The 27,252-nt window shown below is 38.7% G+C and overlaps 1 protein-coding gene across 1 annotated transcript in view; it reads left to right on the top strand.

Annotated features, from left to right (window-relative positions):
- The first annotated feature begins 338 nt into the window (after positions 1–338).
- The window catches only part of atosa (atos homolog A), a 46,947-nt gene continuing 20,033 nt past the window's right edge, over positions 339–27,252 (top strand). Inside the window, exon 1 of the mRNA XM_061746352.1 lies at positions 339–1,070. The gene's annotated coding sequence lies outside the window, so the exon portion shown is untranslated. The remainder of the gene's footprint in view (positions 1,071–27,252) is intronic.

The following is a 27,252-nucleotide window of genomic DNA, read 5'->3' on the forward strand; positions in this document are numbered from 1 at the left end:
TAATGGCCTTTTCCCCCCTTACATTACTTTTACTTTTATACTTTAAGTAGTTACTTTTATACTTTTACTTGAGTAAAAAACTTGAGTTGATACTTCAACTTCTACAGGAGTATTTTTAAACTCTAGTATCTATACTTCTACCTGAGTAATGAATGTGAATACTTTTGACACCTCTGTCAAGAATGTATTATTGCATTTTTTTATCTAAAAAGGTACCACTTGTAAGTTAAGTTGGCGGTTGCCATGGCAGCGGGTCCGGGCCAGGAAGTGACGTGTCGGGCTGTTGTTGGGACACGTGACTGGAGCTGCGCTGATCTGTTTTGACAAGCGTCAGGGAGGGAAGTGAGGAGGAGAAGAGAGGCTGTAGCATCACGACCAGAGGGGACTCACTGTTCCTAATCCGCATTTCTCCAAAAACATCAGTATCTGCTCTTAGTTTCAGCAATCTGCTAGTTTGTCGCCCCCTAAAAAACAGCTACTTCTCCCCGCGGAGGGGAAGGGGAGACGTGCATTTCCGCCGTCGTTAACTACTATACAAGCTTCGTTTTGTATGTTTTGGAAAGTTTTCTTTAGTTTTTTCTTCTAAGGTTAGTTGGTCGAGCTTTTTCTTTTTTTTTTTTTTAGCAGTAGCCCTAGTCACGTTGAGACAGCAGCGGGGTCCCCGGCATGAATCCCGGCGTCAGCATGAGCCAGGCAGGGGGGTTTGAGTGGAGCTGCCAGGGCGGCCAGAGCCAGCTCTGTAGTTAGTTAGACCCACGGGTGGAGCGGGTTAGCGGGTTGTCAAGCCCGAGCTCGGGCCGTCAGCTGTCTTTGTGCCCGACTCCATGGACGCGTACAGGAGGGCGCTAACAAAGCAGCGCTTTGTTGTTGGATAGGGGGGGTTGGGGGGGGCCACACCAGCCTCACAGCTGATTTTATTGCTTAGCTAATACAGCAGGGTCTCGGCCACAAAGGGGGTCCAGACACCGGGGTGCTTGTCACGACTGAGAGGAGCAGGAGACCCAGCAGGAGAGCAGGAGACCCCCCCTAAGCCAGCCCGATGACACTGGACAACATGAAGTCTGAACGAGGTAGGTTGGTTTGTTTTTTTAGTTTAGTTTTGTTTATTGGTCCTTTCAGTTGCCACAAACCCAAAATACAGGTGCAATTCGTTGGTGTTATACAAAAACAATATATAATTTTTGGTATATATATATTTTGGTATATATATATATATATATATATATATATATATATATATATATATATATACAATTTTAGCTAAAAACCAAGGACCAAAAGGTGTAGACTGAAGCCTAAGCTTATGACACCTACCCTTTTCACAAAAAAAATCCAGGTTTAGTTTATTGGTCCTTTCAGTTCCCACAAACCTAAAGTACAGGTGTAATTCGTCGGTATTATACAAAAAAATATATATAATGTTTGGTATATTTACAATTTTAGCTAAAAACCAAGGACCAAAAGGTGTAGACGGAAGCCTAAGCTTATGACACCTACCTTTTTCACAGAAAAATGTTAGCTTTTATAAACTAGTGCAATGTCATTAATAGGGATGGGCGGTATGGACTAAAAAATTTATCACGATAATTTCTGGCATTTATCCCGATAACGATAAAAATGACGATAGAAAAAATACCAATTCAACTCCACCTTTTTAACTATAAATCTATCTCAACATTCAGTCTTTGGAGCCCCCAAAACACTGCTCTAAAAGAATAATAAATGCTACTAAACTACACCAAGTAAAGTGAATTAATAAAAAACAATTCAATTAGTACATCTGTACTGCAAAACTGTAATGACTCAAATGAAACAAGTTTGAAATGTAAGAACAGATTCAACATTTATTCAAACTGTATGGCTTAAACCGGCGGATAACAGTGCAAACAGCAAAAGTACCATTGTCCTTCAAGTTTTCTTAGCTTATAAAATCACAAAGTAGAAAAAAAAATACAACCTGAGAAATAAAGAAACAGGACAAATAAATAAAAGCCATCCTTTGCGCTCACCGTACGTTGAACGTCGCCGCTACGCTGTAGGCTCTGCGTCGATTTAACGCAGAACCATAATTCAGGCTTCACACAAAAACGTCATCAATGGGAATTTATCGTTTTTACCGCGAGATGACAAATTCTTACCGTGGGGAATTTTTTTGACGGTATATCGTGAACGGTAAAATATCGCCCATTCCTACTTTCAGTTCCCACAAACCCAAAGTACAGGTGTAATTCGTCGGTGTTATACAAAAAAATATATACAATCTTTGGTATATTTACAATTTTAGCTAAAAACCAAGGACCAAAAGGTGTAGACTGAAGCCTAAGCTTATGACACCTACCTTTTTCACATAAAAATGTTAGCTTTTTATAAACTAGTGCAATGTCATTAATAAATATCATTCCATACAGTTCAATTCAATTTTTTCAATCAATTTTATTTATATAGCGTCTAATACAACAAAAGTTGTCTGTAGACCCTTTCCAGAGACCCAGAACATGAACATAAACCCCCGAGCAGTTATTACATAAACAATGGCAGGTAAAAACTCCCCTAGTGGGAGAAAAACCTTAAGCCAAACAGTGGCAAGAAAAACTCCCCTTTTAGGAGGGAAGAAACCTTGAGCAGGACCAGGATCATAAGGTATACAGTATTTGTATGCAATAGTACATACACATACCTACACACATACATACATACACACACACACACACACACACACACACGCATACTTACATACATACATACATACATACATACATGCATACATACATACATACATACATACATACATACATACATACATACATACATACATACATACATACATACGTATGTTGGGCAACCTGGGGGCACACAGCATCTCTGAGGTGGACTGGACTGGACACATCCGGCTTTAGATGGATGACTGACTGGAGCCATTCTCCCCCCTGAGAGAAGAATGAGGGCAGTGAATTATGTAACAGCTGGTCAGGCTGGTCCCTGGTTATGTGAATTAACAAAGCCTGACCCAAGTAAACGAGGGCGTGCATATGCAACGCACGTTTTTCTGCTCTAGTTTTGAGTGTTACCTTGTTGTAATTGTCGTGGGTTTCCTTAACAGAGACAACACACAAACACTGATGCCTTCTCCTCCGTTGGTTTATGTTTTGACAGTCTCTTGCACAGGGCTGCTGCAAAATGTTCTTGACACCCACCCTGTTGTTGAAAAAAGCCTCCTGCCTTATGCTCTGCAACCTGTTTACTGCTTGCTGTATCTGCAGCAGGAGGCAAAACAGGGACAGAGAAAACTATATTGTTTTGTTTTAAGAGTAATTATGCTGCTTTTACTGTTGCATTCATTTTCTAGTGGTGTCTTAGTCCCCAAATCTCTGCTCTGTCACAAATAACAATAGGTGTCACATAACCTCCATTGTGGTATAAGCTAAGTGATATATATTATGTGACCAACAGTGCATGATTGGTTGTTATCAAGGGCTGTGACTTGATTCAGTCAGCACCAGAAAGAGCACCATACTTGGAAGCAGTGAAAGACCACTGTGTGCAGTCATGATCAGATTAGTTGCAGTCGATCAGCATTCATCTCTTGTGTTTACATATGTTTTGAAACTGCAGTCAGGTTTGCTGACTGATCTGGGAGTCTTTTGTGAACAGAGAAAAATGCTGATAATAAGACTCCTCAAACACACGGTGATCATGTGACCCGTGTGGATACGGGATTTTAACCCTCCCCTTTCCTTGGCTTATGTGTGGGATCCTTAATATAGAAGCACTGACCCAGCCAAACAGTGGGAAGGGACTGGCTGGTGTAAAGGGTAAATGATTGACAGACAGAGTGTGGTTCACCTAAAGCCTAATAATGAAGCATAACATGATGTCTCAACTGTGAACTGCAAGACACAACACAGATGTTATTGTTTTATTGTTTTATTTATTCGCACATACAAGTTAAAAACAAAAAGATACATACATGTTAATATTGTGCAGGAGAAGTTGGAAGCCAGAAGGCTTATCGAGAACTTCTCCCAAAAGAACACACATCAAAATACCAGTTGTAGATTCACATGTTTAGATGCAAATATACCAGTACATTCACACAGTACAGATTATTACAATACATATAATAATAACCTCTTATTGAACTTAATATGATTGAGTGACCTTACATTATTCTACTGCAAAAGCATTTTTTGTAGTTTGTTTTGAAAGCTAGCAGAGATGGTGATGTTTTTAGCCAAGGATCAGTAGCATTCCAAAGAATGGACCCTCGATGTCTTATTGAGAACTGCGTAAGAGAAGTACGACTATAGGGTATGTGCAGGTTCTTGGCTTGCCGAGTGGGATATGAATGAATATCGGAATTCAAAGAAAAAAAACACTTAAAACCAATTGGAAGGTTGTGACAGTTGATACATTTGTACACAAACAAACATATCTGCAAGGAATTCACCTCAGAGACAGACAAAATGTTTAGCTTCTTGAAGCATGTTGAACATTTAGCGTGTTGATTCATAAATAGTCTGGGTGCACGCTTGACTTGCATGAGCTAAAAGATAAGAGGAAAAATTGGCCTAAGACACATCACAACCATGCCTCTGTTCTTTACCCTTCATTGATTATTATCATGTCAGGCTGTCTCGCTCACTATCATGTTCTAATTTTGAAAGCCACAGCCAGCAGTAGCTGCTCCCTGTTTGACTGGCAGTCCCTGTGGTCCCATTGTTGTTTTGAACATACTGTACCCTTCCTCTGTTAAAGATACCAGATTGCTTTTAGGCCAGATGCCTCCTTTCTTCTGTCTCACTCCTCTCCCTGCTCTCGGATAGAGGGACTGCAGTGCTGAGAGGAGGTTTTTATTATGGTCTGGGAGGTCACGTTAGGCACAGAGCAACCCGGTTAACATCTTTGGGTCTGCAGAGTCTAACAGTTTTACAGCTTAAGGGGAGAGCAGGACAAGTTCAGACATGTGCATCTTAACACAGACAAGTCATGGAGGCTTTTCAAACCTGGTATTATCATGTGTCCTGGGTGATCTGATTACTGGTGTACCCATCTCGGTAAGTCTGTTCAAATCTGGCGTCAAAGTGTATCCGCACGGATCCACTTGTGTGTGTTTCTCAGTAGTGACCTGCTTTATATGCAAATAAACATCTACCCACAGTCAGCTGAATGGAAAATAGGACGTTAGTTGGTCTGTTGATGCTTTTGTAAGATCACAAATGTATTTTAACTCGACGATTAATACGTTTCTGTTTTGTCTCAGTTACATTTTATTGCTGAATTTAAAACGTAACATTGCAGAGTTCACTGTCGCTGCACCTTCTGCTGACTAATGGCACACAAAGTGAAGCTTTTAAACACTGAATCTGCAGTTTTCATTCTAAATGTGTCTCTGACAAACAGGCCAAAGGCATGAACTTTAAATAAACTGCCACCTTACTGCCTTATACTTAACAAACACCCTCACTCCAACACTCGCCACTAAGCTCTGCTGTATTGCATTAAAACATCGTTTTCCAGGATCAGCTCAGATCTGTAGGTTCAAAGTCCATTGTAAGGGCAGAAAAGAAGTATCCAGAATTCTGGCACTGTTCCTACTGCAAAACCAACAAGAAAGACCAGCTATTTTTCTTTAAATGATATGTCCTTTTAGATTGAATGCTGCTTTCCAAAGAATATATTATTAAGGGAAATCAAAGCAAGAAGTTGTGTGCATCACAATTCTGCTGTTGGGGTCATATCCTGTTATGTGGTCTTTCAATGTGACCCAGTGCACATTTATGTTTGCACTTTTGTAAAAATGTGGCCACAAATCTTTAAGACCAGCTCCAACTGTGGCCTGAGCTATAGGATTTGAATCTTGGTGCCATCTGACTGTGTTCGCATTACTCTCCCCTCGAGATCTGATCACCCAAAAAGCTTATTAGTACCAGATCTGAACACTGATCAGCTGCTTTGCTGTGAGAGAGAATTACTAGACCTTTCCATCGTCAGATCATGACATTTCAGATATGTATGGGAGCAGAGATTGTCTTAGGCCCCGTTTACACATAGCCGGGTATTTACAAAAACGGATATTTCCCCCTTTACGTTTTGAAAAATTATATTGTTTACATGAGATCGTTTTCAAAATCTCTTCGTTTACACGAACCCGCATAAATATGCTGTTAAGGTGCTATGAGCAGCCAAACCTGCAGGGGGCAGTGTAACGAGAAGCGTAAAGTCATGCTAGCCAATCAGAGTCCTGGAAAAAAACGTCAACAAATGACACGTGTGAAGCCTGAATAATATGGTTCCCCGTTAAATCGACGGCGTAGCCTACGTACGGTGCGCGTCGCCGCGTACCCTACGCCGTAGGCTCTGCGTTGGTGTAACGTGGAACCATAAATCAGCCTTGACTGCAGTTACTTCCAAGACGGAACGAGAGTCTTTCGTTTGGAGTGACAGAGAAGTGGAGTTACTTTTAAGTGTGACGTTAGAATATAAAACAGGTAAAATACAAGAAAATATTGACGGTTGCCAAACAAATTGTAAACACAGGTCGCACACTGGTGACGTTTCTGTGGCATAATGTGACGTTCTGAATCCTAAATCTCCGTTTCCCTCCGTTTACAAGCAAACGTGAAAACAGAGTTTTTGAAAATCTCCACTTTGGCCGGAGTTTTCAGAAATGATCATTTTTGGTGACTTTGAGCTCCGTTTTCGTGTAAACGAACGGCCAAAACGCATGAAAACGCCACCGTTTTTGCTCTGTGTAAACGGGGCCTTAAATGAACAAGCGTGTATATAAGGCTGATGTTCATTAACCACTTCAAAGTTTGTGTCGTTTCATTTTAATTTCTGTAATCTCACAGTTTGATAAATATTATACACCAGCTTGATTAAAACCATTTGGAAGAGTAGTTATTGTTCTGTCTCAGTAATAGTTATCTGGATCAACGATGGAGGGAAAAACTGTTAAAAACAAAGTGCATCCCCCTGCTGTCAGTCAGAACCTCTTTTTCAGTTTATAGTCCCAATTTGGGGAGGGCTAACTTTTAGATCAAGACGCAGCATCAGTCCAGCTCTCAATCACAACAAGGCACAAATAACTTCCTCTGATTTTTCTTCCAAGTTCATGTAGGATCTCTTTGGAGAATTTGGTAAAAACCTGCTTTGTTGTATTGAGAGAAAAGGAGCACTTATGTTCTGCTCAAGGGCCTAACTAGAGTCATCTGACCCCCTTGTTTTTCCGTGAGTTTAGCTGTGAGTCAGTACAGCATGTCTGTGAGTGTGTGCAAGCAAGTAAGTGCATGTGGGTGTGAGGGGAAAGCGAGTGTGACAGAGAGCGAGTATGCAACAGATTGCTACTGGTTCCTAATAATCGCTGCAGCGTTGGACCGGTTGGCTCCAATGACAGCGTTTGCGGCTTCCATAAAGAGAAACGATGGAAAACTCTGGACTTGTTTTACACAAGTCAAAGACAATGTTTTAAAAAAAATCCTGATTGGTTTCTGCTTGTTGAAGCGGAAGTGTGGTCAAACAGTTTTTTATTTGTATCCATAAAGGAATATTTTTGACTTTGTGAGGAGTCTTCACATTTAGCGTGAGTCAAACCCATTTGGGAACCGCATCATTAGATGTTAACATCATATGGAGGAATGTAGGAGCAATGACCGAAGAATGGTGATCAGGTTCTTTGTCATTGATTGTGTGAATCAGTTTTTCTTTGTCTTCCCTTTTCCAGACACGCATATATACATTAGGAGTGAATACAGAGCTAGTTGTCGGTGTGAGACGCAGTCTGCTGGCAAGCTTCAATGCCGTGTCCCTGCTCTCTGTAACATTATCTGTATGGGAGTTCCTCCTCTTCGAAGCCATTAGTCCTTGAAGGATGGGTTGAACATAAATCCACCTCCCCCATCCACCTAACCTATACGACTGCCGGCCTTCTGCCGTGCACTCGCTCAGCCAGATTACAATTGCCCTGAGATAGTGTCCCAGAAACTTGCCAGCGGATCAGAGTGTACACTCTCACTGCTAAGAGACTCCGACAACACGGAGCAGCATGCACTGTTGTCATATGCTGCACCTGTCCAGTCTTTTATTGTCTCATCCTCCTCCTCGGCAGTCATTTCCCCCCATAGCAGGAGGCTGCAGAACTAGTTCTCCTCTCTCCTACTCCTCTCACACAGTTGCTGTTATTTTTTTTATTTTAATGTTTATTTAACAGGGACGATACATACAACATTGTCACAAAAAATGAAAAATGTGATGCATACAAGACGTCTAGCTTCAGCTAATTTGCAGTCTTTGTCCCTGGTCAGGCAAAAGAAGGATAAAAGATACTGAATACAAAATACAATAATACAAATACAGTGGATAATGCAGTGAACAGATATCATAAACAAATAAACACAGCTCCAAAATTTTGATTAAAAATTGCACATTAAACATTAGTAAAATACTTTACTGACAGTGACTTGAGAGAAGTTAATGTTCGCATTTCTGCTGCTGCTTAAGCCAATGTTTAGCTTTGGCACTAAACATCCTTAATTCTGTTTGGGATTTTATTTCTGGTGGTAGGGCTGTGCGATTAATCGATTTTAAATCTAAATCGGATTTATTAATCACAATCGATGTTAAAAAAAGGAAAATCGGAAAATCGATTTTCCTTTTTTGCAGCTGGCTGCATTACAGACAGAGCTCGTCTAGTCATCTTTGTTTGGTCAAGAAAATTGTAAATGTTGTCACTACTAAACTCAATGAGGATTTACAGTGTCTTTCAATTGCACTTCATTCCCAATAGGTAAATTTGTTTGCTATTTTTCTTCAAAAATAAAGATAAAATATTTGAAACAATTTATTCCATTGTCTTTTGTAGTTTTACCAAAAAAATCGAAAATCGGGTTTTCAGAGAAAAAAATCGGGATTTTATTTTTGTCCAAAATCGCCCAGCCCTATCTGGTGGTAAAGAATTCCATAGGTTTGTACCCAGCACTGAAAGGGATGACTGACCAAATGTTGTCCTGCATCTTCTAATTTTACAATTTTGGTTGCTCATGCTCCTTGTCATTGTCCCACAGTTGTCTGCTTTGATAAAGATCTGTGACATTGCTTGTGGGGCCAGTCCGCTGACACACTTAAAAACAACTTTGAAAAAAGAGGATTTTGTAAAGTTGGAAAAAGATAACAAATTATATTTCTCAATGATTTTACAGTGATGCCACTTTTGTGGCTTCTGATCTAAAATATTAGTTTTATTTGTATTTATTTGTTGAGTTGTTATCACAGCTCGGACTTCTGTGATTTCCAGATCCCTTCAGGGGTTAAAAAATATTTTTGAATTTAATTGAATTTGATATGAAACGTCTAAAATAACAAAAGTACTGCAAATCATTTTGCAATCAAAATTAGTCGTGCATTTTAAAATAGTTTTTTTTCCATTGTCCTTTTGTCTTTGCTCACTCCAAGGTTGCAGGTCAACAAGTGGGTGTTGACCTTATCAGTTAATTTAAGTCAACATAAGTACGTCTCCGTATTTGCTTTTCAATGCGGCGCTGCTGCTGCTATTTCTAAAGCAGCTCTACTGAATATGGATGTGGGGACTCAAAGCTGCCTTTCACAATGAATACCACTAGTGGGTATGCATTCAGCTGTGAATTCCTATCCCAGCCCTGCAGGTCATCAGCCTTAATCAGTGCTGTTGTGATAGGTTTGACTGAAAGTAGCCTAGTCTAACGACTGAAGGGCTTGGCTATCCAGTTCTCCCAGCATTATGCCCTTACATAATGCTGGGTCTTTTTTAATGTGAGGTCACTAAAGTCATGCTGCAGTATACGCACATGATCATACACAGACACAAAAGCTTGTGGACACATTTAGCTCAGCTGCTATTTATTAAAGCTCACTGTTGGCACACTAGATGGCCGCATAAAAATAACACCGTCCACAATTGGTGCTGAAGCTCTAAGTAGCAGCATGGGTCGTATTTCTTCTGCCAGAGTTCCACCGAGCCAGCCAGTGATGTCATTGCATTTCACATCCTCCCGCCCCATGGCTCCTCCTAACCAACCAGTGGTACGCTCGGCAGGAACAGGAAGAGCCATCTGGGCCTGGTGATCTTTGGTGGGGAGGGGGGGTGGTGGTGCTGAGGTGGGTGATGATGTCTGTGGCTCTTTGTCTGCGTTTCATGTTCTGTGGCATTGTTTTGCTTAATCTTCGGGGTCTTTGGTTGCCCTCTTAATTTAGTTTTGATGTTAAAATCTGAATGCATTGGTAAAGTGGTGGAATCAACCTTTCCTAGAAGCTTTTTGAAAAATGCAAAACAGACAGGACAAGTAAATTGACATGCAAAACATTGTTTGCATGCATAAGTACTATATCTCCACTAACAATCAGTTCCTATTATCATGTATGCTCTATTGTGTCTGTCCTACCGCTCGCATTTACTCCCTGTTGTGACATGCATAGCAACATGTGTGTAAACTCTTTGGGACCATACCAGGTTGGTCTAAAAACAGGCAGTAAAGAAGCACATGATGCCCACAAATGCTTTGAGTAGATATTGTCCTGTTGCCACCATGTCTGTTATTTTTGTAACTAGAACACCAAAATGACAGCTCCTTTTTTATTCTCAGCAGCATTTACATATAAGTAGCTATGTCACATGTGATAATTGTTACTCCAAAAGGCCTAAAAATAGGGAAACCCTTTTTAGAGACTGTCACTTCAGTGACGTTCTCTTACTTATCCTAACTCCCCTTTTTACCTCTCCTGCGTGCAACATCAGATTGAGACCAAGTTGTTTGCCTTTACATCCTTAACTTTACACCCTCACTACTAATAAGATCTAAAGGAAAATGTATTGACAGAAATGGATAGCTTGACTTGCTATATATATATATATATATATATATATATATATATATATATATATATATATATTTAGTAATATATATATATATATATATATATATATATATATATATATATATATATATATATATATTAGGAATGGGCGATATTTTACCGTTCACGATTAACCGTGAAAAAAAACGGTAAGAATTTGTCATCTCGCGGTAAAAACGATAAATTCCCGTTGATGACGTTTTTGTGTGAAGCTGATTTATGGTTCTGCGTGAAAGAAAGAAAGAAAGAGAGAGAAAGAAAGAAAGAAAGAAAGAAAGAAAGAAAGAAAGAAAGAAAGAAAGAAAGAAAGATTCCCGTTGATGATGTTTTTTTATCGGTATTTTTTTTATCGTTATCGGGATAAATGCCAGAAATTATCGTGATAAATATTTTAGTCCATACCGCCCATCCCTAATAAATATATATATATATATATATATATACTAATATTTAGTTTTAATGCTTCATCCTCTACATTATATAAATATATTTCAAGCTCTCAGCAGTTTTTTTAGAAAATATAATACAATGGGGGAACAAAACTAATTATATTGTAGGTGTTGGTTAACATATACATGACGGCCTAGATTGATTTTTAAAGAGTGCTGTCTCCTCCTGTTATCAGACACTACACAACTTTGGTTACAGAGACTGTTATGCAAGCAGCTCTTTAATCAGGTTCCCAGACAACATACATCTCGTCTGTGTCCGTGCTCCCATGCTGCTGCTGCGATCGGGTGCTAAAAGATGACGCTAGATGATTCTGAGCTTTAATGTTGGACAACACCATGGTGATGGAACGAGCCAAATAGGAGGTTGGATTGAAACAAATCTTTTCAATCTGTTCACCCTTGTTTTGACATGTAACTGATCCCAATTAATCAAAAAAACTTTAGATTAGACTGTTAAAGTAGTGGAATAATGGTTACAGGGCTTACAATTGCACCAATGCACAGACTCAGTTAACAGTTTCCGTTAATCGAGTGAACCTAGGGACTCTTTATGGAGGTGTAAACCACATTGCTTGTTTACAGCAGTGTAGGGTTAAGTTAATTTCAGACTCGTCACGCTATCCCCTTTCCATTTCTCGATTGTCTCATCTTATCCCTCTTAGACCAACAACCACAGTCAGTATTGAATCAGCTGATTTCCCCAATCACCCCCAGTATTGCTTCATCCTCCCACTGAACCAGCTGACTGTCCTTTAAACTGTTTTATTACTCCCTTTCCCATTATTCAGCAGTTTTTTTTGTTCGTTTGTTTTAAAGTGGGTAGACTTTTTAAAATGTAATATCTTGTTACTGTTGTTGAATATGGGATTCAGTTAGGCAGTCTTGGAGTTTAAAATAAGAGTAATCATTCAATACAAACTACATTCACTGCTACACATTTTCAATAAAAGTGCAAAAACTGTCAAAAAAATAAGGAAAAAAAACTAGGGCTGAGGATCGATTCAAATATCAAGAATCGATTCGATTCCGATTCTTAAGATTCAGAATCGATTATCACGATTCGATTCGATCCGATATTGATTTGGGTTACTGTTAATAAAACAGTTTTTTCAGCTGTTGCATGAATTATATGACTGTCTAGTTCTGCAACATATTAATACTAGTATTATATTGAGATTCAACAGCAAGTATTGGCAGTTAATGATGCTGTAAGGACCAATCATCTCCCAGAATGCTGATAGAACTGCTTTCAGAAACATCGTGGGTCGGAATTATCAAACAGATCCAGGGCAGCAAACAGAGGATGAAAGAAATCGCTTTTATTTTTTCCCCATTTATGAGAATTTGGTTTTTAACATTTATGCAAATGTAACCCCAAGACATTATATAAAGCAAAGAAATATAGACAATTTATGCAATTATAACTGAAAACTTTAATGTTTTCATACCTTAAAAAAAATTTAAAGGCAAAAACATGGCACCAGTTATTCTCGTGTCCAACAAAACATTCCTTTTTTGGGCATAAACAAAAAAGTACCAAAAGTTGTAATGTAATGAAAATCGATCTTTAGACATATGCATCGATTTTTAGGAATTCATATGAGAATCGATTAAAAATCGGAGAATCCATCTTTTCAACACGGGCCTAAAAAAAAACATCTGCATTATCCAACCTGACGTCCATATCGGGTGAAAATGCGACAGAACGGTTCTGGCAGAAGTCATTTGGACACAGATCGGATGTGTACCTGATTTAGGACAACATATGACAGTGGCCTGGGTCAGATTTGAAAAATCATATTTACGCCATTCAGACTGTCATTAAAAAATCTGATACGAGTCACGTATGAGCAAAAAAATCTGAATTGAGCTGCAGCGTGAACGTAGCCTTGGTGGTAAACTCCTCCAAACACCAAGCAAGTCGGCCTGCCACAATTGACACACTTTTCGTGCAGACGTTGGAGCTATGCAGCTCAGGTTTCTCACATCGGACACCCCCTCCCCTTTCCTTTTTTAGAAATTGGCAACTGCAGCGCCGCACAGGTCAAAGGCCTGCGCGTTTGTGTTGGACGGGTGGCTCTGATTACAGAGAGAGGATGACTTGTCCTACTGCCCTAGTGTCGTCTTCTCACCAGCAGTCTGCTTGCAGACATTACCAAATGCTTTAAAATGATGTGCTGTGAAAAGTTAAATCTTTTATGATTTCAGAAAAGAAATCTCATTTCCCACCTTCTTTCTAGAGTAGAAAAACATGTTCTCAAGTACTCTAAGTTCACAGGTTAATCCTATGATAAACAACTTAAAGGCTTGTTTAGATAGTCCTCCATAGCAGTTGGCTCTACTGGGATTTAGTTTTTCCTGCTCTGCCCACCTTGTGCAGCACTGCTGTACTTACTTGAGTCCAGTCCACGTTATATAACTGGCATTAGCTTGACAATGACTTGCAAAGGACCACTCTTGCCTGATTAGAAGCACTGTATGAAAAATGTCACAATATTTCAAAAGGAGCACATTGAAGGACGAGCCAAACCTTTGGAGATAATGTTGCTGGCATTTTTAAGTGGGATGAGGGAGCTGTAGGAGATGGAGTTATGACATTTTTGTGCTGCACAAGTAAATGCCAAATGTACATTGTATACATTTAAGCCCTCTTCAGCCTCAAGTTTACCCCGCAAATGTTTTAAGCTTCTTCAGCCCGTCATTTTACCCAGCCTGCTCTGTTCAGTACATCTTGAAGCCGTCCATTGTAACTGTATTTCTACATTAAGCCTCAGAACAACTCATTAAAATGATGAAAGACTTAAGCACCTCACTCAAATGTTCCAGTTGCTATGGTTGTCGGAGATGAAGATAGACTTTTGCATCTCGTTCATAAACCGCAATCTTCGCAGAAGGTTTGAAGCTTGAATTTGCACCTTTTTTCTGGTCAGCAGCAAGCTTACGAGTATGCAGCTTTTCATCGGCTCACAAAAGCTTTCCCCGTGACTTTACCAGTCGGTGCAGTTTCAACCCTTCTAATGACGAAAATGAGTCTATTTGTTGCAATGAAAGCCTGCAGACTTGAACCGTGGTTACCTAACAATGATAAAGTGCCATTGTTACTGGTACTTTGATTGTACAGTACTTACCTAACACCACAAAAGAGCGATTTTAAATGGCAATTTGTTTTTTGTTTGAATGAGTTACTCATACGTTGGGGTATCACTAGGGATGGGCGGTATGGACTAAAAAATGTATCACGATAATTTCTGGCATTTATCCCGATAACGATAAAAATTACGATAAAAAAAATACCATTTCAACTCCACCTTTGTTACTATAAATCTATCACCACATTCAGTCTTTGGAGCCCCCAAAACACTGCTCTAAAAGATACTAATACTACTAAACTACACCAATGGGAATTTATCTTTCTTTCTTTCTTCGCTTCTTTCTTTCTTTTCTTTCTTTCTTTCTTTCTTTCTTTCTTCTTGCTCATATCTTTTTCTTTCTTTCTTCCTGGCTCATATCTCTTTCTTTCTTTCTTTCTTTCTTTCTTTCTTTCTTTCTTTCTTTCTTTCTTGCTTATCTCTTTCTTTCTTTCCTTTCTTTCTTTCTTTCTTCTTCTTTCTTTCTTTCTTTCTTTCTTTCTTTCATCCAATAACGATAGTCGGTTCTTTCTTTCTTTCTTTCTTTCTTTCTTTCTTTCTTTCTTTCTTTCTTTCTTTCTTTCTTTCTTGCTCATATCTTTTTCTTTCTTTCTTGCTCATATCTTTTTCTTTCTTTCTTCCTGGCTCATATCTCTTTCTTTCTTTCTTTCTTTCTTTCTTTCTTTCTTGCTCATATCTTTTTCTTTTTTCTTTCTTTCTTTCTTGCTCATATCTTTTCTTTCTTTCTTCCTGGCTCATATCTCTTTCAAATAACGATAGTCGTTTCTTTCTTTCTCTTCTTTCTTTCTTTCTCTTTCTTTCTTTCTTTCTTTCTTCTTTCTTTCTTTCTTTCTTTCTTTCTTTCTTTCTTTCTTTCTTTCGGCATTTATCCCAATAACGATAGTCGTTTCTTTCTTTCTTTCTTTCTTTCTTTCTTTTTGGCATTTATCCCAATAACGATAGTCGTTTCTTTCTTTCTTTCTTTCTTTCTTTTCTTTCTTTCTTTCTTTCTTTCTTTCTTTCTTTCTTTCACTCTTTCTTTCACTCTTTCTTTCTTTCTTTCTTTCTTTTTTTCTTTCTGGCTCATATCTTTTTCTTTCTTTCTTTCTTTCTTTCTTTCTTTCTTTCTGGCTCATATCTTTTTTTCTTTCTTTCTTTCTTGCTCATATCTTTTTCTTTCTTTCTTTCTTTCTTTCTTTCTTTCTTTCTTTCTGGCTCATATCTTTTTCTTTCTTTCTTTCTTTCTTTCTTTCTTTCTTTCTTTCTTTCTTTCTTTCTTCTTCTTTCTTTCTTTCTTTCTTTCTTTCTTCTTTCTTTCTTTCTTTCTTTCTTTCTTTCTTTCTTTCTTTCTTTCTTTCTTTCTTTCTTTCTTTCTTTCTTTCTTTCTGGCTCACTTCCTTCCTTCCTTCACGTACGTTGTGCATCGATTTAACACAGAACCATAAATCAGCTTTACACAAAAACGTCATCAATGGAAATTTATCATTTTACCGCGAGATGAAAAATTCTTACCGTGGGAATTTTTTGGACGGTATATCGTGAACGGTAAAATATCGCCCATTCCTAGGTATCACCACTCAGTATATGCACAACGTATCTGCCTTCTTGGCAGTTTGTTGTTAGTTAGTTCATCCTATATGTATTTCTGTAGATGCAATCCATGTAATGGACATTTTCCAAGCAGTCTCCGCTTTGTGGTGCTATAATAAGAATAATTGCTCTGATTCCACGTCCACACAAACAAGCATAATTTGGCCATTAAACATGGAGCTGACGACACAGCAGTAAACACCAAGAGGGGTAAAAAAAAAAAAAACAACAGAAACACTTGTGGATAAGTATGTTTCCTTGTTTCTCTTTGAATTCAACTCGCAAGTGAGAACACGGAGTATTTTCTAGAGTATTTCATTGTATTTTCGCTGTTCTTCTTCTTCTTTTCTTTTTCTTTACACACGAGAGCTGTAATGTCAATCTCACTGAACTTGTTCAGCGACAATAAAGACATCTGATCTAATCTAAAATATCACCAGTTAATATTTTTCCAAATAACATGTTTGTGAGATAGGGATGGGCGGTGTGGACTAAAAAATTTATCACGATAATTTCTGGCATTTATCCCGATCACGATAAAAATGACGATAAAAAAATACCAATACAAAAAGTGTCATCAATGGGAATATTTCTTTCTTTCTTTCTTTCCTTCTTTCTTTCTTTCAGGCTCATTTCTTTCTTTCTTTCTTTCTTTCTTTCTTTCTTTCTTTCTTTCTTTCTTTCTTTCTTTCTTTCTTTCTTTCTTTCTTTCTTTCTTTCTTTCTTTCTTTCTTTCTTTCTTTCTTTCTTTCTTTCTTTCTTTCTTTCTTTCTTTCTTTCTTTCTTTCTTTCTTTCTTTCTTTCTTTCTCATTTCCTCAATTTATCATTTTTACCGTGAGATGACAAATTCTTATCGTGAGGAATTTTTTTGACGGTTTATCGTGAACGGTAAAATATCACCCATTCCTATTTGTGAGATATACTGTACCTCTGATCTCACTTTTTTTTTGTTTGTTTTGCTCCAATAAGCTAAGAGAGGTCAGTAGTACGTTGCTCAGTTTATGGCTGAAGTTAGAGGGAATGAGAGTGAGGTCAAGGTGTGTGTGCGCGTGTGTGCGTGCGTGCGTGCGTGCGTGCGTGATGCGTGTGTGTGTGTGTGTGTGTGTGTGAAGAGGGAGAATAATGGCAGCTGAGTTCAAGAAACAGAAGAGGAGTTCTTCTCAGCTGGAACTGTACTATTGCCCCTCAGCCAATCAGGGCTTGTTGCTATGTCTGCTGTGAATCTTCCCCTTGTGCTACAGGGGGAGAGCCGGACACACACCCACACACACACGCACGTGCGTCAGTGAGTTCAGAGGTTTGGAGAAACATTTAGCTAATTGTGGGGGAGGAAACTTTTTTAGCGAGGCAAACTCTTAGACCGTGATGATAAACACATTTCCTATACTTAAAAAGTGGTTGCCAGACCAAATCTAAAGTTTTATTGACAAGATTTGCTGGGAGCCAAGTTAATAGTGAAATTTAAGTTGGCTAAAAGTTAAATTTAAACATCTGGGTCACCCAGGGAAAAAAAAGCAAACAAAAATAGTGCTTTGTTTTGTTGTTTTTTTTTTTAAAGTTAAACTTACATCAGCTCTTTTTAACCAATTATTACCAGGCTTTTGGCAAAAACAAGTTCTTGGCCACGACCACTTCCAGGGTTATTTTTCAACCTTGTAACACAAGTCAGAGAAAAACAGGAAAGGTGAGCTGGCAATGACGCGTTAGTCATGTTATAAGATTCTATGGAAATGCAGCCGATCGTGGTATTACAATTGAAGTTACCGCCAAACCCTCTGTTGTTTTTATCAGGAACGCTAAACAAAAGCTCAGTCTTGTTACCACTGATGAAAGAATGACATAAGCGCAGAGATGGAGATTAGTACACACAACGCAAGCACAATCACATAGAATGCTTCCAGGATGACAGACAAGTGTCTGTGATCAGCGTAGGGATGTGGTGGAGTGTAGGAGCCTGACAAACAGGCTTTCTGTTGATTTTAACAGAAGCCCATCCAAACACTCAGTGAGTTTATAAACCAAGTACATGCCACTGCCCACTCGCACGCACAGCAGGAGTTTTTGATTGTCTTCAGACACATAACATCAAGTTGAAGCTCACTGTCGCATCCAAAAAAAAAGGATATCAGGGCAGCTCATTCCTTCACAGAGGCACTCTTCAATCACCGTGACGGGAGTGTTTAACACAGTGTCTGTGTTGCCTTGGTAACATTGTTCCTTTTGTTTCCCCCCTTTCTTTCCTGGTCAACAGTTGAGATCATTGATTGCTGTTCTCCTCCAGTCCCAAGTCGGTCGGCATCAGCTTCTTTTTGCTACGACACCTCTTATGTTGCTTGTGTGAAAAAGGCTGCTCCTACTTATCGACGTAGCACTTCTGGATGAGATGGATGACTTTGAAAAAACATTTTGGAGAGACTAATGTATGACACTTTCTCGTATCTAAAGAATACACCCTGGTTGAGGTTTTATGTCACAGACTAAAGGATTTGAACAAGATTGGGAATCAGGCAACCAGGACGTCACCGTTTTCACAACGACAACCAGATTTGTCTGCAAATCAAAAGAGAACAATTGTCCTATTGGTTGTTGACTTTAATCACGTCATGGAAAGACACAGTTTGCATGAGGGCAAACTGAAGACTTGCAAGGATATTAAACATGTTTGATTGTTGTCGTGATGCCAGTTCCTAGAAAAGGCTTCCTCAGGTCGCCACTTTAAGACCGAAAGCAGAAGGGCAAAACTTTTCTCTGTTTGTGGACATTTGTCTGCAACCTTTACATCGCCTGTTAAAGCAGCACAAAGGAACTTAATTTCACTATAAAATATAAGTTTCCATTTCAATATTTGAGTTTAGTATCAATATTTGCTTACACCTTAGAAAGCATTTTCTTTCCTCCCTTCCATCGGCAAAACAATGGCCAAAGTAATTTCCGACTCTCGTCCAGGTTATTGCAATAAATGTGTATCACTTTATGGTTCAGGTTCACACATCAACAATGATGAAGCTACTGTAGCTCACAGAGCTACTGCAGGCATCATGGCAGAAGTGACTAAAGGCTGAAATATGGTTCTGCGTCACACCAACGCAGAGCACACGCCGCAGCCGTGACGCCGTGCTGAACCCTTCTGACTTCTCCGTCTCTCCGTTTGGTCGCGGTGCAGTACCCCCCGCGGCCACTAGTTAGCGATCTTTTTCTGAATGGTTTATCCGACTTTTTCCGGTCACAGTAAATCAAAGAGATAAGGACAACTATTGTGCAAAAAACAAAAACAAAAAAAATCACATATAAACGAAGAAAAGAGCCCTGGAAGTTCACTACTGATTCAAACCGGAAACCGGAAATGCTTCGCTTTCAAACGAACCAATCACAGCCCTCTCGGTCTGCGTGTGCTCGGCGTCTCCTCGACGCGTAGTTAGAATTTTCAGGAGGTGCACGTCAGAGACGGCGCAGGTGACGGCGTGTCCTCTGCGTCGATCCAAACCACACGCCGTAGGCACGGCGTCATTTTGACGCAGAAGCATAATTCAGCCTTAAGAGGGCACACACAAAAAAGTAATGATGGAAGAGAAATGAACAGTACATTTTGGACTGTGTCATAAAAAGAACCTCCACACCTATAGGTTGACTTGCTAAGGAAAACATCACTAAATATTCCTTAGTGCTGCTTTAAATGTTTTTTTTTTTTCAAAGTTAAAATACATTGTGTCAGACTTGGAACATTGGCTGTTTTAAGCAACAATCAGGAAAGCAACAACTACTGGCTCAAACCCTCACAGCACCCCAGTGTGTCTGAGAAACCGAAGGTTTTTCGTGACTTAATTTGAATTCAGCGTGCTATTACCCAACTATCAAACGTTAATGGTGGTGCACTGTATATGTGCCGAAGGTGAAAGGATTCAGAATTTAGGAAAAATGTGCGCGGTGTTCTTAATGGCCAAGAACTGCATGCTTAATATTTTGGAGGAGTTGGTGTTATTGCAGTACATGGTCTGATTTTCAAGCAGATAATCTTACAGGAGACTTTATGCTCATACTTGGAGTGCATGCTTGTATACTCACTAGAACTCACTAGGATGTAAAGGCCCTTTTTGCCTTTATAAACATGTGGACAAAACATTTTTGGTACCCTTCCATGAAAGAAAGGTGAACAAGTGTTTTGCAATTGCATGTAATTCTTGTGAATTATTATCCTGCTAGACTTCTTTTACGAGTGGGATTTTGTCCTGCAAGACTTTTCTTAAAAACAAAGTAGATCTTAACTTGAACGAATGTGGACAGAAACATCTTTAGTTTTGGACAAATTATATATTGTCAGTACCGTTTCCACTGTTTCAAAAAACATAAGACTCAAACAGCAAATGATTCAAATGGTCACACAGTCTGGTCATACGACCGACTACGTCACATTCAGTTATGCCGGAGATGTGCAAATGCAAATAGTGTTTCCGTTACACATTTTTGATAAACTAAATTATAGACAAATCTAAAAAAAACACCTCAAAAGCATAAAAAGATTTATGACATAGGACTTTTTTCTAGGTGTTTCCATCACAGGTTTATCTTTGTGATATTTGGGTTTTACGCAATTCTTGTGTTAATGGAAACTCACAATGTTTTTAAAGAGTGAAAAGTCATCACTGTTTGGTATCAAGGTGTTCACCTCACTGAAAATAGACCAGAGAAAGCAAAGGAGAGAGTTCTCTGAGGAGATAAGAAAGACAATTCTGGACAAGCATGTTAAAGGTAAAGGCTAGAAGACCAAGCAGCTCCATGTTCCTGTGACTGCAGCTGCAAATTTCCCCCAGACATTTGGGGTCCACGGTACTGTAGCCAACCTCCCTGGATGTGGACACAAGAGGAAAATGGATGACAAATTGAAGAAAAAACCCCCAGATATTTCAGATAGTAACCAAAGAGTTCAAGTAAAAGTTCCAAAGAGATTCAAGGTGCACTCCAAGGCCAAAGTCTTATTTGTTCTGAGCCAAAGTGGATGATCAAGGACTCCACTGTTGAAAGCAAATAATGAAATAGTCAAACTGGAATGTGCCATAATGAAAATTGAAAATCGCAAAACTTCTGGCAGAATATTCTTTGGACAAGTGATGCAAAAGTAGAGCTTAAAAAAAAAAACGCATCCAAAAAAAGGAAAGAATACAGTAGTTTCTGTTAAACGTGGAGGAGGCTCAGTTATGTTCTGGGGCAGCTTTGTTGCATCTGGGACAGGTTGTTTTTAAACTGCAGGTACAAGGAAATCTCAAGACTATTAGGAAATTGCCGCCCAGAAAGCTTGGTCTCAGTCTCAGGTCATGGGTCCTTAAACGAGATAATAACTCAAAGCACTAAAAACAAACAACTAAAACCACCCACGAATGACTAAAAACAAAACATTGGAAAAGTGTCCTCCTATGAGCCCTGATCTAAATCCTATTGAAGAAGAAACCCTTCTAATCTGAGACAGCCGGAGCAGTTTTTTCATTAAGAATGGGTCAGGAAGTCTCATTAAGAGTCACAAGAATCACATGATAGCAGTGAATACCTCAAAAGGTTATAATAATTTGATTCCGAGCTAATTTCATTGGTTTTGTTTTTTTTAATGAGTTGATTTTCAGCAAATTCAAATTTATTTTTCTACTGTACCTTTGTCAATTTCAGGGTATTTCAATGACAACTGTTGGTTTTTCTTTCTTTAATGGAAGGGTACCAACAAATTAGTCCATGTCTATGTCATTGTACATGTTTTGGTACCATCGTTATTGTACACTCTATATATCTGACCACACTAAATCTTTATTTTTTATTTGACACACGTTTTGATTATTTAAGTATTAGATAGATAGGGATGCACCAGTTGGTCGGTTGGTTGATTGATTGATTGATTGATTGAGAACCAAAGTCTGCTTTAACAGCAGTAATCAGCGAGTAGCTGATCATATATAGAAACGAAATTAGATTTTTTTGATACAATACTTTGCATGTGATGATGCCAGAAATTACAATCAGGGCTCAGTTAGTGAATCATCAATAAGAGTAGATCAAAATTAGCCAGTTCTGATCACAATGTTAACAGATTATACATCCGAAGATCAGACATCTTGGTGCATGGCAGCATCTTAGCAGGTAAGATTGTACTTATATTTTATATTCTATATATTTTTATCTCACTGAGGGCCACAGTAAGAAAATTTAGTATGTAAGAGCTGTTGATGCAATTTCCCCACCGTATATTCACTTAAGCTGTTTATTTATTTATGTGAGTGGTAGACTATAGGATTTTCAATATAAAGAGAATTTCAGTATCCCTTTCAGAACTGAAGATTTGCTTTGATAAGTATTTACAGTAAACAGACTAGCATGGCATCAGAATAGATTTATGTTTCAGTTTGTAACACTTAGTTACAAAACTGTGTTTTGATAAGAGTAAAGTCCTATATAAATAAGAATATTATGTTTCGTCTTTGCTTTAGAAAGTACAGTTTATCCACAGATCGCTCTCTTGGTCCCTCCGCCTCTTTGACTGACATATTACTGCAGTAAACTAGGAGGAGCAAACCGAACACTAAGACCTTTTCCTTTTGGTTTTTGTCATTACACCATACACACAGGGTCCCCCACAACCAGTACTCGAGTTGAGGGGGGATTAGGGGGGATGGCATCCCCCCTGAAATAAAAACGGTCAAAATCATCCCCCCTTTCCATCCCTTATGTCATTTCATCAATGAATGTGCTATTTCAACATTTAGAGTCATTACCAGAAAAATAACTTATTTGACAATTTTCACCTGTTTCAAGTAAATTTTCACTTGAAATAAGTAGAAAAATCTGCCAATGGGACAAGATTTATCCTCTCATTACAAGCAATAAAATCTTGTTCCACATGCAGATTTTTCTACTTATTTCAAGTGAAAATCTACTTGAAACAGATGAAAATTGTTATTTTTTCCAGTGATGAGTCTTGTTTTAAGTGTAATGAGATTTTTTTTTACTAAAATGAGACATTTTAACTAGAAATAAGACAAATATTCTTGTTAAGATTTTGAGTTTTTGCAGTGATCCATTTTACTTATCCTGTGAAGGACAGAATCATATTGATAAATTCAGAAAACTGTTTTTTATTGTTGTGTTTTGATGTATTTGATGTAAGCCCAGTGGATATTTAAAGCTTACAGAAGGCTGCATTTAACTGCTGCTATGTCATTCCTGCAGTATTTCTGCAGGTGTTTTGGTCAGTGCTATTATTTGTAATATATTATAATATTTGTAATCAGCACAAATTATCTGTCCCCATATGATAAAATCCACCATCCCCCCTCATCTTTTTTTACAACTCGAGTACTGCCCACAACCTCCACTAGACCCTCCCGGCCTGGGCCGGTTATTGACAGCGAGTCCTACAATTAGTTCATTTCTGATTCAGGAGGGTCACAATCACATTCAGTTTCAGATACAATTCAGTGCTGATTCATTTAGACATGTTTTATGGATGAAACCAATTTTCCTTCAGTATAAAAGACAAGAACTAAAGGAAATAAATATATATATATATATATATATATATATATATTTGTTTTAGGTTGTTTTTTTTAAAGAAGGAAATGAATGTCAGTGAAGTCAGTGAGTAATCACATTTATGATTTCCACTGTAATTGATCATGTCGAGATGTAAGGAAAAAACAGCCTTCACTCTGAGTTGTTTAGCATCAAGGACATCATGTGCCTGATCAGAATAAGGAATTTTCCAGCAGGTTGAAACTTCTGTGTTCGCTCCCATTCAGATAGAGCGAGATATCATTGAATGCTAAGCTGACACACTTCAGCGAGCCCAGCAGACTGCTGCCACTGGTGCACTGACGCTGCCTGGGAGTTGCATTAATACACAGCCTTTAAGCTCGCTGGTTATCTGGAGCTTGCAGGGCCTGCCAAAGAAATCAAATGTTTTATGCTTGTTAGCTTAGGACTTCAAAAAACGTTTTAAGCGCCGCGTTTTGAGTCTGTCAGATGGTAAACATTCTCCCTTTGCCTTTGCTGCCTTGTTTTTCCAAAAACAAACGTCTACAGATATTTTTTTCTGTACTTCTTTTTAAAATCTTGAATTAATGGACTTATCCCCACTAGAGCAATTAGAGCTTAAGCCAGATTTACTCTCTGTTTGTGCCTGTAGCAAACCCTGTGTTGGCATTGTAATGCTGCTGTTTTGTTTATGGTTTCCAGGTGTAGCGGTAAGAGCTACTAAACTGTTAAAATGAATCACTGCGCACGGATTTGTTATGCTTTGCACCATTCAGCTCTGTGCAGATTGCGGCATTATATGAAACATTATGTCTTCACATTTGAAACTGACATTGCTATGACAGCTACAGCTTCTCCCGGCGAAAAAAACAGGAGGGTTTTGCCTTGTTCAAATATCCTTGAACATAGATAAGATGGCAAGTAATTATTATAACAAATGGCCATCAGGACCCGCGCTGGCTGAACAGGGGAGGATGGGAGCGGTGGCCATATGGATGCGACTTACTCTGCATTCAAATGAGCTGCGAGTGTGTACGTGTTAACGTCTATGTGTATGCGTGGAAAGTGGAGCAGCTTTTGTCAAAGAAAGCAGACCAAACACACAGTGACTGCGGCCGTAGTGCTGAGATTAATGAGTCATTCTGATCTGAATGTGTGTCTTATTTTTTGTGTGTCTCTCTGCTCCCTCTGTCTTTCCATCTGTCTCCCTGTTAGAACTGTAACACTGATAAAAATTGATCCTAGCAAGCAGCATTTATTTAAAGTGAATGCTTCATAAGCATTGTCATAGCCTAATATAACTGGGTGTGGACACAAGAGGAAAATGGGTGGTTTATCGGACACACAGTTAGGGCTGGGGATCGATTCAAATGTCAAGAATCGATTCGATTCCGATTCTTAAGATTCAGAATCGATTATCAAGATTCGATTCGATCCGATGTTGATTTGGGTTACTGTTAATAAAACTGTTTTTTCAGCTGTTGCATGAATTATATGACTGTCTAGTTATGCAACATATTAATACTAGTATTATATTGAGATTAAACAGCAAGTATTGCAGCTAATGATGCTGTAAGGACCAATCAGCTCCCAGAATGCTGATAGAACTGCTTTCAGAAACATCGTGGGTCAGAATTATCAAACGGATCCAGGGAGGAAACAGAGACGGATTAATCGTTTTATTTTTTCCCCATTTCTGAGAAAACTTTAATGTTTTCATACCTTTAAACATATTTAAAGGCAAAAACATGGCACCAGTTATTCTTGTGTCCAACAAAATATTCCCTTTTTGGGGATAAACAAAAAAAGTACCAAAAGTTGTAATGTAATGATGAAAAAAAAAAAAAAATGTTTTTTTTTTTTAAATCGATCTTTAGACATATGAATCGATTATTAGGAATTAATTTGAGAATCGATTTAAAATCTGAGAATCGATCTTTTCAACACAGGCCTACACACAGTACATGCATAACAGTTAAGACACTGACATGTTTGACTTTTTAATTTGCCCGTGTGCAGGTCTGGGAATGAGGAATCAGATCAAATGTGTGACTGTGTTTACTCCGAAGGATGTGCCGTTTAGTTATTGAGGTTGACCCTTCTGCTCCCGTCCTGCAGGCCTTTTTCCAACCACACATGACTCTGTACTGATCTGTTAGCCAAGGGACACAGAGACAGCTGAGAGGTGTTTGTGCATAGAAGTGCACGATCTGTAGGTGGCACCCCAGCTGGACTCGGTGGCAGGCCGTCACGGCTCTAATAATGACGTGTGAATCTTAATCTGATCTCTTACATAACGCACATCAACAGGTGATGTAGCAGAGATCACATGCATCTAAAGCTAGCACAAAAAAAAAGCTTTTCTGTTGTGTATTCTGGTTTGGATCGGCTACGTGCTGGAAGCATCGTCAGCAAAGCTCCTTATTCAAACACTAGACCTAAACCTGATTATGGTTTCCTAATAGAAATGTTTCTGTTTGCACTTCTTAAGCTGAGCTGGAGTTGCTCTGATGCTTCTGGGATTGTAAGAGCACCAAAATAATGTATGACTAATTAACCACCTCGTATTCAAGCCGACTGCAAAGGGAGACAGGATGTCATCCAGTAATCAAGTCAATTGTACGCATGAGACAAAGTGGATTTTTGAAAAGTAATAATGAAGCGTCTTGTGTAAAAGTGAGTTAGCAGTCTTTTCGGAGCTTTGTTCTCAAACTGTACAGCCACTAGTTGAGATAAAAAGCTGTTTTTATTGTGACTGATCTTTGGCCTCAGGCTTAAACATCAGTAGCCACCATATGTTTTTTTTTCCTCTAATTATTTGGTGGCGTTACAGAACATAAAAGGTTTTATTTTTGGACACTTCAATGGTCCATATTTCCTACATCTTTGCCTTTTGGTGTGGTTTTCCATTGCTGGCCTCCTTCAGATGTAAGCTGTGTGTCTTTGTGTTGGTATGTGTAGGCCTCAGGCATGCTCTATTCAGGCACAATGCCTAATGAATGACAGCTCTGATCTAAGCACACATAGGCCGGGCCCCCAGACCAACGCCACCATAACTAGTCCTTTGTCCCGTTCTGCACGTGTGTGTGTTCCTCCCTGTGCTTTCTGTGAAGCAGTGCTTGTCTGGCAGTCTTATTCGCCACATGTTTGTATTCGTGCACGCGTGTATATTTATACCAGCCACGGTGTATGGTTGTATGCACGTGTCCCGAAGCATGCTGCTCCTCCAGAGGGGTAATCTGACACATTGTGCGCAGATGAATCGGGGCTGTGTGTGCAGGGCTTTCCTGCGAGGGTATGGTTAGTAGGCCTGTGTTGAAAAAATCGATTTCCCAATTCTAAATCGATTCTCATATTAATTCCTAAAAATCGATTCATATGTCTAAAGATTGATTTTTTTTTTTTTTATTTATTTATTTATTTATTTATTTATTTTTATTTATTTATGTCTTCTTTTTTTCATCATTACATTACAACTTTTGGTTATTTTTTTGTTTATCCCCAAAAAAGGAATGTTTTGTTGGACACGAGAATAACTGGTGCCATGTTTTTGCCTTTAAATATGTTTAAAGGTATGAAAACATTAAAGTGTTAGGTCATAATTGCATAAATTGTCTACATTTCATTACTTTATATACTGTCTTGGGGTTACATTTGCAAAAAATGCTAAAAAACCAAATTCTCA

This window comes from Cololabis saira, chromosome 2 (genome assembly GCF_033807715.1).
Source record: "Cololabis saira isolate AMF1-May2022 chromosome 2, fColSai1.1, whole genome shotgun sequence".
NCBI lineage: Eukaryota > Metazoa > Chordata > Actinopteri > Beloniformes > Belonidae > Cololabis > Cololabis saira.